This window comes from Anolis sagrei, chromosome 3 (genome assembly GCF_037176765.1).
Source record: "Anolis sagrei isolate rAnoSag1 chromosome 3, rAnoSag1.mat, whole genome shotgun sequence".
Lineage (NCBI taxonomy): Eukaryota > Metazoa > Chordata > Lepidosauria > Squamata > Dactyloidae > Anolis > Anolis sagrei.
This window is the reverse complement of record NC_090023.1, coordinates 243,231,088-243,243,291: the sequence shown is the minus strand read 5'-3', so window position 1 is coordinate 243,243,291 and position 12,204 is coordinate 243,231,088. Positions and strand designations below refer to the sequence as shown.

The window sequence follows — 12,204 nt, the reverse complement described above, 5'->3', positions numbered from 1 at the left end:
TTGCCTTCTTCATAATCAAAATATCTATCTTTTTTACTTCTGGTAGATTAATTTTTCAGGATCCCTTGTCGCTAACTCCCATTTTCTTCTTCTTTTTTGTTAATCTTACAATCTTATATTTCTGTAATAGTGATACTCTCATTATTGTGTAAAACCCAATATTTTTATTCTCTTCTTTAAAATAGTCAAGAAAATGCTGCCACTCCGCTTCAGTTAGTACCTACAGGATGTTAGTAATGATTTGTAGCCAAAACCAGATTATTACAGTATTAGATTTCTTCTTCAAATTTGGGAGGGTCTGACAATTGTATAAATCTCATCAATGTGTCAATTTCTGCCAGATCCATCATTTTTGTAATCCATAACTTGAGTGGGAATTTCTTCTTGTTTCCAGTAACTGCAAATAATGTAAGGTTTTTCTCCTCTTGTTCAGCAAATGTAGTCCATTTAAATTTGCAGAAAGTATCTTTGGGGTCCTGATTCTTGTGATAGTAGAGGATCATCCAATTCTTCTTCATTATGTGGAGTGGCCTGTTGCTGTTTTTGAAGATCCTCCTCATCCAGGATCCATTGAGGTTGCTATCTCTTCCTTCCTTATTGAATGTTCTCTTTCTCTTTTGTCTTCTGATTTTTCTTTTGAATTTTCTTTTGAAGGTCTTAGGAATTTAGACCTTCAAGACTGGTGTTAACATTTCTGCATTACAAGTGTTCAGAAAGGGGTGTGTGCATGGGATAATGTCCTAAGATTCTGAGTATCTTGGTCAGGTATAAGTCATCTGAAAGAGCACTGCAGTGAAATCATCCTCTGAGGTACTAGCATGTTTCACCAACCACTGGTCTTACGCAGCTCCAAAAATGGCATAGAAGGGTTTATTTTCCACAAGATAGTACATTTCAGAATCATTTCAATATGAATCCACTGTCTTCCATTATAGAATTTCAAAACATACATGGCCTCACCTTTTGACCAAATCATGAGAGGCATGAGGAGGTAGCAATTTGGATCTAGAAGGGGAACTCTCTTTTTTAAATCATCTGTGGCATTCTATATAAACACCTACTTGTGCTCACACCTTGGACCTTTCCCCATGGTGGAAAATGGGTACATATTCTGGGGGACACTGTTGATTAGTGCACAATCATTCTTGCCATGGGGAGTCTGTCTGCCTTCAGATGGAGAGGTGTTTTTTTCAATGAAAATAAATGCTGCATCCATACATCTACTTTAACACCAGTTATTTTTTCTGATTGTAATAATTCTCAAACTCTCATTATTTTACATATGTTTTCTCCTCTATTTTCCTCTTAACTGACTTGGATTACCTAGGGAGAATTGTAGCACAGCACTTTAATTGCCATGGCTCCATCCCATGGAATCCTGGGATTATAGCTTGTTTACAGAGATGAGTAAATCTATCAGAAAACTACAAATACCAGAGACATGGAAATTAATGTGGTGTCAAACTGCTAGAATCCTGAAGTATACTCGCAATAAGAACTAACAGAGTGTTAGCAGAGTGTCTAAGAAATATAAATTCATGGAAACTTACCTTCCATTGATATAACTGAAAAAAGGGGGGAAAAAAGAAGAGACAGGGAATACTACTTGGGAGAGAAATCTAAAGTGTATGTCACAGAAATGTACAATTACATAGTTGCCTGAGGAAGATTAGAAAGCCGAAACCGGTCGTGTGCTCTACAGACTCTTCAACTGACTGACTTCACAAGCAGCAAATTTATGTTTAGTTTGTTATTCATTTTGATGTACAGAGCATCAACATTATACTTGTAAATTTGTACTTGTTTATCCAATATAAGTTTATATTTCATACCTGTTTATTGATTATTGGCCTATATATACTGTTGTATTTGTGTGTATATATTACTTTGGTGTATAATCAGGAACCCATTTAATTTATATAAGTCTGACTTGGCCACAGTAATCCATGCTCCTGTAACATCCCGAATAGGTTACTGCAATGCACTCTACCTTTGAAGACGGTTCAGAAGCTTCAACTAGTCCAGCAAGCAGCAGCCAGGTTGCTCACCGGAGCAGCACACAGAGAGCATACAACCCCTCTGTTACACCAGCAGTACTGGCTGCCAGTCTGCTACCGAGCACAATTCAAAATACTTGGTTTAGCCTATAAAGCCCCAAACAATTTCAGCCCAGTTTACCTGTCCAAACTTATCTCCCACTACAAACTGCCATGAAGGTTAAGATAATCGGGGATGCCCTGCTCTCGGTCCCACCATCCTCACAAATGCAACTGGTGGGGATGAGAGACAGGGTTTTCTCAGTGGTGGCCCCTCATCTGTGGAACTCCCTTCCCAGTGTCATCAGTTCAGCCACCTCCCTCCTATCCTTTAGAAAACAACTTAAAACATGGTTGTGGGGTCAAGCACTCAAACAATAGATGCAGCAATTGAGATTGATACTGGCCCTATGTTACTGACAATTGGTTTGATCTGGACTATGATTTGAATTTGCATGATTTTAAATTAATGCTTTAATAATTTAAAGTTTTAATTACTGTTTTAATTTCAATTGTTATTTATGAATCTGTTTGATGGAATCAAATGGTTGCCTGTTGTAAGCCAACCTGAGTCCTCTCTCGGGGTTGAGAAAGATGGGATACAAATATGCGTAATTAATAAATAAATAAATAAATAAATAAATAAATAAATGTTAAGTTGCCTTAAATCTTAGCAGCATATTATTTTAATGGTCCCTCTTGTTTTTTTCAGTGTTCTTTGTTTTAGGTGATTTGCTGGCATATCTATTTTCCTCTTTGTACACTGCTTTGGAAAGCTATGTGAAACATAAGAAAGGATTGTTTAATGAAAGGAATAAATGAATGAACTCATGGTCATATGGTTTGTAATGACATAAATAACCAGAAACCTTCTGTTAGCCATGAGTATAGATGCTGGACTCCAAACATTTACTCCATAGCTATGAAAATTGTAGCGTGGCAAATATGGAAATCCCATTGATCTACTATTCTGTTAGAATGGATAAAATGAGTGCACAGTAAGGAAGTACCTTGGCAACCAATCAAAATGACTGTTCCAGACTGATTAGATCACTGTTGTTCATATGTTGGCAACATTCCTACTAATTAAATCTAAAGGAGGAAGGGATAATTACTGTGCTAAAATAAGGTGAGTTGGGCTGCCATCCTCCAGCCAATATCCCATAATAATTCTATTTAATTAATAGCTTACAAACTGTGATGTAAATGGCATACCTTTTTTTAGATTCTATATCAGTAGCATTCACTGGGGAACATATTCAGCCTGGATGATGAAAAAGCTTTTTAAAAAATAAAATGGAGCATTGTTTTAATATATTATCATATTGATCAATGATTTGATTGTTTAGTTGACAAAGTGATTGATCCATTGATTGATCAACTATGATAGTTGATCTGGAAATGAATAAACAGCACATTTCACAAGTTTGTTCTGGTTCCCATAAGCATGCAATTAGTCACAATGAGAGTGATTTCTTTAAGAAAACCGAACTTAATTGTTCAGTTATTAAGCCAAATGCCCTCTTCAGTTGCTTAAAATAAAAATGAGTTTGTAGCCAAGGAAGCAATTTAGAACACTCAATTTTTAATAATCTTAAATGAATGATGTATTATCCTCTAATTTGGGTCTATGTGGTATTAAAGTCTATGGTTCCAGAAATTTTCCTTTTTCTCTAAAATACGTGACTGACAGCCTCATCATAAAGACCACCTGGCATCTGGGAGGAAAGAGGGAGCAGCGGGGCAAATCTGTCACCCTGGACACAGCTCCCTCTCCATGGCTCTTTCCCCATCACACGGGGAAAGTGTCACCATACTGGTGAGCCAGCACAACACAGTGTCACCATTGGAGCCAGCAGAACACAGGAAACCTCCCGTGTTGGGGGAAAACATCCAATGATGCTTTCTCCCCAGTTGGGGGCAGAGTCTCAGCTGGAACTCACACAACATTGTGTGATGTCCAGTGTCCAATGTAGGGCTCTGTCCTCTAGATGGGGTTAAAGCAGAGCCCAGTGATCACTGTCATAGTGACAATTGATAGCTAAGGAAACTGTGACCATCCAGTGAGGCTGAAATGGGTTTAACACAACTGGTCAGAATAGGCAGGGGGGAGGGGGGAGCCAGTCCAGCTTGTCAATGATCTGGGTCTGAGCCCAGTCCTAGCTTCCCTGCCCAGATAGTTTTTATGTGTTGTGGTTCAGTCTGAGCCTGAGCTTTCTGAACCTGAGTTTCCTCAGGACGAGGAGGATGATGGGTTACAGATTTCTGAACATGTTCCGGTTAATGAGGCAGCTGAAGCAGACAGTGTTGATTCTGAAGAAGAGACAGCATTTCTGTTTCCCAGAGAAAAGAATGTGGCTTTAGATAAAAATAGTGAAACTTCAGAGCTCAAAGTGGAGGCTCCTTCTGGGAGCTCTGAGTCTCTTGTTTCCCAGGGTGATCAGGCCTGGCAGGGTGAAGATAATGAGCTAACTGGCCTTGAAGATAGTGGAGGTTTGATTAGAGAAGGCCGTTTGGAGTTAAGAGTTCGGAGAAGTGCACACCTTGCCAACAAGCGTGAAGCTAGAGATCAACGTAATGCTTTCATGTTGGGGAAACTTATTTAATGATCTGGTCGAAGGGCATTCTCTGTCAGTCCAGTGTTGCTTTTACTCTGTTAACTTCTGTGGAATTACCTTGGCTTTTGCGGAAAGCTTCTGGCTCTTTGGAACTTTGATTTGATCCTGATTTTTGGAGACTTTGTCTTGCTTCCATGGACTCTTGCTTAACCAATGCTAAAGGGCTATGGTTCATGTTATTTGCCTTTGGAACCTGGGAACTTTGCCTTTGCATTTAAGCATCCTCACAGTTTTCCTGCTAATTTAGCCCAGCAAACCATGGGACTACTATCTGGACTGCCCCCTCAAAAGCCCAGAACTTTTGAGGGAGCACTCCTGACAGTGGAAGTAGCAAGTTTATCCTGCACCTGGGTTTTCCTTGTTTGTGGCAAATTAATTCGTGTTTGCCTAGGACATCATCAGAACTCCCACATTAAAGGGTGGTCTGGAAGCACCCTCAGGGATTTAGGGTCCTTTGCTATTTGCCCTTTCCAATAGGTTCAGAGAAAAATATGTAAACTGCTGCAGCATCCCTTAGCTTGTATATTCTTTTTTGTTACTAACTCTTGTCATATTGACCAAACTCTGATGTTGCTTTGCTATATGGGTTTCCGTTTTCATCTGTTAAATATTTAAGGATATATTCTAATAAGATATCCTTTGTAAATTCATGAGAGCTGATGTGCTGCAATTCTTTGAAAATGAAAATTATTTAGCATCACTGAGCATGCACTCTAAAATCACAGTTAGTGCAACTTGGTGTCTTAGACCTTCTTTTCCAATATTCTTACTTTTTGTAAAATACCAACAACTTCATATCATTCATATCAATTTACAGAGGTGGCCAAACCAAAATCATCTGGAGAAAAGTCTATAGAATTATCGTTTTAATAACTATAGTCATTGGTAATGAGTTTGGGTAATAAGAATTGGTAATAAGAAACCTGTGCAACAAAGTTAAGTGTGTATTTTCAAATTATTTGGGTAATATGCTTTTAAAATGCAAATTGAAAACAATTTAGAAACCAATGCAATTGAGTTCTATAATGTTACATAACCTTTATTGAAATCTAAGCTGGAGCATTTGAAACCAAAGTGTAAAGAATTGCCATCTGCCAATTCCATGTTACATTTAAACATTACATTTTATTGCATGTACACACCCAATGATTTCCTCTAATAGAATCATAGAATCATAGAATCAAAGAGTTGGAAGAGACCTCATGGGCCATCCAGTCCAACCCCCTGCCAAGAAGCAGGAATATTGCATTCAAATCACCCCTGACAAATGGCCATCCAGCCTCTGCTTAAAAGCTTCCAAAGAAGGAGCCTCCACCACACTCCGGGGCAGAGAGTTCCACTGCTGAACGGCTCTCACAGTCAGGAAGTTCTTCCTAATGTTCAGATGGAATCTCCTCTCTTGTAGTTTGAAGCCATTGTTCCGCGTCCTAGTCTCCAAGGAAGCAGAAAACAAGCTTGCTCCCTCCTCCCTGTGGCTTCCTCTCACATATTTATACATGGCTATCATATCTCCTCTCAGCCTTCTCTTCTTCAGGCTAAACATGCCCAGTTCCCTAAGCCGCTCCTCATAGGGCTTGTTCTCCAGACCCTTGATCATTTTAGTCGCCCTCCTCTGGACACATTCCAGCTTGTCAATATCTCTCCTGAATTGTGGTGCCCAGAATTGGACACAATATTCCAGATGTGGTCTAACCAAAGCAGCATAGAGGGGTAGCATTACTTCCTTAGATCTAGACACTATGCTCCTATTGATGCAGGCCAAAATCCCGTTGGCTTTTTTTGCCGCCACATCACATTGTTGGCTCATGTTTAACTTGTTGTCCACGAGGACTCCAAGATCTTTTTCACACATATACTGTATATTGTTGGATGATTAAAAAAATTAGGGTCAACGGAGCCTTGTGACTGCTCCCTCTACTGCCGCACCATCAGGCTTTTACCTTACACCCAAGTGATGCCCTCTTACCTGTCATGGCCTCTCATCCTTTCCAGAACTTTTTCTGATGCAGTACTCTCTGTGTCTCTGCTGTGATAGCAGAAAAGAGCCATTTTCACCCCTCATCTTCTGAAGGTAATCTTCATTGGTCTTTCTTGTGCCATGCTCTGCAACAGTATATCCAAGTTCACTGGCTTATGTTCATATCCTAATGACTTGAAGCAAACTTTTTGATTCTGAGCTGTTCCTGCACTAATTGAAAGGCATGAATGTAAATACCCAGTTGATACTGTCCCACATGGATCAGTGTAATGTCACTGATGCTCAGCCTGGCCTCTGGTCTTATGTTTAGTACCTCTTTATTCCTACCTGCAGGGCTGCCAATTCAGGACCAGAAGTTTCTGGGACAAAACCCTAGTGATGTCATTAAATGTTATGCATTATGCCCCAATATCAGTTCCTCATAAGTTGTCATTGAAAGAGAGAAAGAGAGCAAATATTTTACTGTCAGGGAATTAAGACAGAAAGCATCCAAAGTGATTGTTCCCAGATTAAGGTGACATCAAGGAATTATTCTTTTCCACTTATTTAGGGAAATTGAATAAAGGAAATTCAATATTGTGAAATTTTGGCTCTGCCTTTTTCTCTCCTCTGCTTTAGTTCCCCCTGTTCATAGATTTTTCCCAATAGTGTAGATACCTTGCTTTGTATTAGTTTTTGGGTGGAGCATAACACACCTCAGAGGCCAGCCTTAGTTGGTCTATTCCATTTCCCTGTATAGATCTTCTTGCTGGACCCCTCCCTCTTTTCTACAGCAGAGCTACTGTGGCTAAGGCTTGAGGTTGTCTGGTAATCGTAGGCCCAAGCAGTTCAAACAGGCATCCTTAGCACCTTAATTCAGCATTATTTTATACCATCAGTCCAAAGGACAACAGAAGCTTATGACCAGCTTATGCTTCACAAGAAATAAGATTGAGACAGTTTATAACAATCGCTTTGCACTAGAGGCAAAAGAATCCTGAGTGATGACTACAGCCAGTAAAGGCTCCTTTTGTAATGTATTTTTTAAGTTTCCTTATTATAGGCTGGAGTTAACCCTTTATTCATCTTGTTTGGAGTAAACTCATTTTGGTTACCTTTTCATCTTGCCTAAAGTGCCTTTGTATGTTAAAGGGTCTTAATCTTAACAGAAGCTACACAGATAGCCTGAGTAAAGCCAGACACTATAGTTTTCCCATAGGCTTGGGCGTGCCATCATAAATATAGTCTACCCAAATATCCTAAAGACACCACATCCTTTCTGATCTTGTTCTCTGAGCACAGACAATACTAATTAATCAGCATACCTGGAATGTGAAATACAAGAGAAGACAATATGACAAGTTGAATGCGGGGGATTTGAAAAATAGGTTCTTTTCCAATGTCTTCCCATGCCTTCACACACAGACACACATACAATTCTGGTTAAAACTGCAGCACCTTTTCCTGATCATCAGTAGTTCTGTTATAAAGCCATAACAGCTTCCATCTTTCAAAGTGAGTGCTAAAAAACTGGCTGCTTTTGCTCAAGGTTACACACCAATTAACAGTTCTCATCTTATTAACATACATCTCACCACCCACACGTTAATTCTGTTCTCACCTAAGAAACAACATCTGCTTCTTAAAAGCCTTTCTTTATTCTTTGAAGGTAACAAAGAGGCTTTCTTGTCTTTTCTTTTTGAAGAGTAATACAGAAAGGAATTGATGTTATCAATATATGAAAGTTCATTTTTGCTTATTAAAAAACAGCAATGATCCAATGTTGGTGATACAAAGGGTGACCCATGGGTTAATTGTGGAAAACCTATTTTTCTAAAACAGACATAATATTTTAATTTTAACCCTTTGATATTATGTATGATTGGTCTCTTTTCAAAATATGCTGACCCTGCCCCCAAATCCAGATAAGTTAAAGTGCTCATATTAGCTACCTAAATTTTAAAATCCCTTTTATACTGCTGGGGGTTTATCACTGCTTTTCTCTATGGCAGAGAGGCTGTAGGTTTCTATGGCTGAGTGGAGGTTCAAACCCAGAGCCCTAGTTCAACATTTATACCATTCCACTATGCTAGTTACAACTAATGTGTGCATCTGTGCTCTCAAGTCACCTGTCAACTTATAGTGATCCTATGAATTTCAGAGTATTTGTTAGGTATGGAATACTCATAGGTGGTTTGCTATTCCCTCCTCTGAAATATAGTCTACAGTACCTGGCATTCATTGACTGTCTCCCATCAAAACACTAAACGGCATTGATCCTGATTAAACTCCAAAAACAGATAGAATCTGGTTGCATTTATGATCCGTATTTAGACTCCATCAGTTAAGATCCTGTTACGAATGCTAGATATACTTTGGCACCACATTGGTTTCCACAAGAATCCAATTGATGGTAGCTCTGCAACACCCTTTGTTTGGCTCATTTTTATTGTGTTCAACCTGCCAATGTTTAATGTTGTTGACGAAACTATTGCTGTTATCTCTGCAGGAATTGCTATGGATTCTGTCTCATGTGAAACATATATTATGCCATATTTGTGAAGTGGAGGATATTTGGATTTAGATTTAATACCTTTATTGGATATTCTATGTTGACATTGATTTGGAAATAGTCATTGGGACAAAGAAAAAAAACATTTATTGAAAGCACAACTCTGACTGGCATAATCCATTGTCTATAAAGTAGACAAAAATATTACAGAACCACTTTGCCCTCATAATAGCATATAAGAATCAACAAATTGCATTCAGTGACCAAACCAAAGCATATCAAGGCCACCATTCTGTTTCCAGATGCTTTCAGTTCCTACGCTCTTAATTTGTTCATGAAATACAGATCCACTCAGCTTTGGAGACAAGATGCTGTCTTTAGAACTCAATTAAATACTACCATGGCTTGTCAAGAAAGGAAGGACAAAACAGCTACGTATGAAATTAAACTAGATCTCCAGGGCTTTTTTTACAATTGACAATTATAATCAAGCATATGATGCACTTATGAATAAATGACCCAAGAACATTGTTTGTTATGTAGCAGGCATTGTTATTTAATATAATGGAGCATAATGGTTTCTGTGAGAGTTTTCAAGGTCTCTGGGAAATATTCATTTTATACTGTTTCCTGCACTGTATTTAGATAATGATGACTTAATTGTAAAAGTTATATTTCTAATGCAGTGACTCTGACTGTTTTTAAACTTAATTTTTCTTTGGTTTTCTCCCATAATCACAAGGATTGCAGTCCTTGTGTAAGAAAATGACACAATCTATACTCATGTGGAGAGGAACCAAACAAGAAGACTTGCAGAATGCAAAACATCTGTTATTGTTATTGTGAGCTTTTGCGTAATTTCCATACAACTTTTGACCTGAGAGAAAGTTAATGGCAACCCCTTCTGAATAAGTCTTGCCAAGAAAACTCCATTATTGGAACTTGAAATTACACAACAATGTAACCAAATGTAATACTATCCATTGAAAGACAGGGTTTTTTTTTTCATATTCACCATTTTGTAAAGAAGAAATACCTTACCTTATCAGATGGGCAGTGGTAAAGCAGGGGTTGGAGGGGGAAATTGTGGGGCAGTGGAGGGAACTGTCAGGGTCTGTTCCCTACCATCAGGGTCTATGGTCTTTGTTTCCATGTCTGTGCCCAGTTCATCTTCGGTTCATCTTCTGTTCTTCTGTGAGGAGATAGGTGTACACCCGACTCCTCTGGGCTCTGCTGCTGGCATGGAGCCACATGAAGTCCTGTCAGAAGAAGCCCTGCATCATGCATCAGGTCACATGGGACTCTGTGCAAGCAGCAGAGAGAAGCGGGAAAAAGACGCTCCTCTCCCTGTGCCTGATAAGGTTTAAACCCTGTACCTAAGCCCAAGGGAGAGATGATGATAAATGTAGTTTTGCATTTAATGTGCACATTAAAAATCTACACAAGCAGCCACTACGAGTGGGAAATTATGGTCAGTGTACAAAAGAACTTTAATTCGTTCATTTCTTGTTGCACTCTTGCAATAAACTGCTCACTAATTGTGGTATATCTCTAGGTTCTAGTAGATATAGACATGGGAGAGGATTTTATCCAGTATTGCTTGCAGATAATGGAATGGATCCCTTTAGGACAGGGATCACTTCCTGTTCTTGTTGCTTTGGGAAGACCGTTGTGAAGACACTGACCTGTTCTGATACCCTTGATTATGACAATAATTTTAATGGCTTTCATGCTGGTATTGCCTGATTTGATTTAATTGTATTTTAATTGCTATTTGGGATCCTTGTTAGTTACTCTGGATGCTTCTTTTCTTTTTGTGAAAAGGCAGGATAGAAATGAAATTAAAAAATGAAGGACTTTATCAAATGGGTTTAAGGGTTTGTCTCCATGTACTTCAGAAACAGAGCCCCACCGGAGTCCCACAGAGGCCATCACATGTAAGGGTACTTCTGGTGGGATTTTGTGGAGCTCTGTTTCTGCAGCACACAGGAATTGAGTCCTATACCCCTCTTTAGGAATTATTACTTGATTGAAAAATTGAAAAGTGGGGTAAAGATGGGCATTGATGCAGTAAGGACATGAGATGACTGGCCATTTCACAAGATCAGGAAAGACAGAAGTAAACGGGTTAAGATGGTTTCTTCTGCTTTCCCTCATTTTCTCACACAGCTCATGAGATGAAGTCTTTAATCCTTGATTTAGATAGAAAACTTCCAACAGCATCAATAGGCACTTTCCTCTGAGTTCTGGCTTAAGCCTCACTGCAGTTATCCAAACTTCTAGAACCCATTATATTAAAATGTTCTCTGAAGTATAGGGAGATCTTCGTTTGGAGTGTTGGATTTTGACAAGCAAAATACTGACACAAGCTTATCCTTACATATCACAAATGAACTCTTTTCTGTTCCTCTCTTAACTCATTTAGGAAACATTTCTGCTTTGGTAATAAGCCAAGCTCATATCACATCCATTGTGTGGTCCATTTATTAAAACTTTTTAAAAGTCAGTTTAAGTCACGTTCAGGAAGAAAAGTGGCTTTAAAATTGAACTGAATAAATGAATGAATAAAATGTCAATGCACAACAATGATGCAGACTGGAACGCTGCAGCTCCTATTATAATTGCCAAATATCTCTGGAAGTAGTGGTGGAGTCTTTAAGCTTCTATGAAACTGTCTGACAAAGTTCTTGAAGGGGGTGAACTGAGTTCAATTTCTTTCTTTTTCTTTAACAGAACTGTGATAAGGCAAAAGAAAGAGTCAAGAGTTCCCCAGGCATACAGAGCTGGCTGCACACTCCACTGGATTTACAAGATTCTGTCAACGCACGTTGGTAAGCCCTGTTCGTTTCCAGCTTATGGGCCACAAAAGATGAAATTATTTAAACATCACATTCTCCAGAGAGTTCCCTCACCTACATAAAAGGAGAAAGGATGGTTTCACCCATGACTGACAACACTTTCAGATTCAGCTAAATGAACAAATGCTATCGATGACACCATCAAACTTTAGTGAGGAAGTGTACAAATTGAGGGCACCCAATTAAATGTTTAACATCCGCTCATTTGACTTGGTTATGAAGG

The 12,204-nt window shown here is 38.9% G+C and overlaps 1 long non-coding RNA gene across 1 annotated transcript in view; it reads left to right on the top strand.

The window, feature by feature from the left end:
* LOC137096515 (uncharacterized) overlaps positions 1 to 11,948 on the top strand; it is a 99,048-nt gene extending 87,100 nt beyond the window's left edge. The window contains exon 3 of the long non-coding RNA XR_010909519.1: positions 11,857 to 11,948. This is a non-coding gene — a long non-coding RNA (uncharacterized lncRNA). The remainder of the gene's footprint in view (positions 1 to 11,856) is intronic.
* Positions 11,949 to 12,204: the final 256 nt, after the last annotated feature.